Consider the following 726-nt stretch of genomic DNA (forward strand, 5'->3'; position numbering starts at 1 on the left):
TAAATCGTCACAAATCCAGAAATAGGCTGGTATGGAGGCTCCGGAATGTTATCAGGGACTTAGCATTTAAGCAGATGTTTCTCTCTCCACTGTGCCATCCTTAGTGTGAGATTATAATCTTCATGCTCATAAGATGGCTGCTGCCCCACTCGACATCACAACAGTATTCCAGGCCCGAAGAAGAGGAAGGAATAAAGGGCAAAAAAGGAGTGAGCTGAGCTTGTCACTTTCTCCCTCCCTCTTTCTCAAATTACAATTTCAACATTGGATGCCACATGATGTGCTTTGATTCATGTAGTTTCCTTGGTATTAACCAACAAAGTGTCAAGTGACCTCTGGGAACTGTGCAAAATATGGAATGCTTCAGAGATATGCATGTCATCTTTGTCCAAGGGTCCTGCTAATCTTCTCTGTATCATTTCAATTTTAGTATCTGTGCTGCCAAAGCAAGCGCAAGCCTGTCTTTTTTCAATGATAAACATAACTTTTCAGGAAGCCCTAACCAAAAGACTGTACTTACATTGGCCAGCTTTGTGCCATATGGCCACCCCATAGAGGCAGTGAAATCTGTGGAAGTGAATCATTTTAACCGAGTCTAATGTTGCTCTTGGTAAGATGGGGATTCTGTTAGTAATGAATGGAGAATGGTTATTGGATAGGCAACAAGCAATGGTCATCTTCTGTGATAGATATTTCCTCATGACTTCATCAAGAATATACACCAAT

The 726-nt window shown here is 41.3% G+C and overlaps 1 non-coding gene across 1 annotated transcript; it reads right to left on the reverse strand.

The window, feature by feature from the left end:
- Nucleotides 1-347: 347 nt before the first annotated feature.
- Nucleotides 348-454, reverse strand: LOC121100008. The gene has a single exon (XR_005831746.1). It is a non-coding gene; the product is annotated as a U6 spliceosomal RNA (small nuclear RNA).
- Nucleotides 455-726: the final 272 nt, after the last annotated feature.

Source organism: Ursus maritimus, unplaced genomic scaffold, assembly GCF_017311325.1.
Source record: "Ursus maritimus isolate PB19 unplaced genomic scaffold, ASM1731132v1 scaffold_1, whole genome shotgun sequence".
Taxonomy (NCBI): Eukaryota; Metazoa; Chordata; class Mammalia; order Carnivora; family Ursidae; genus Ursus; species Ursus maritimus.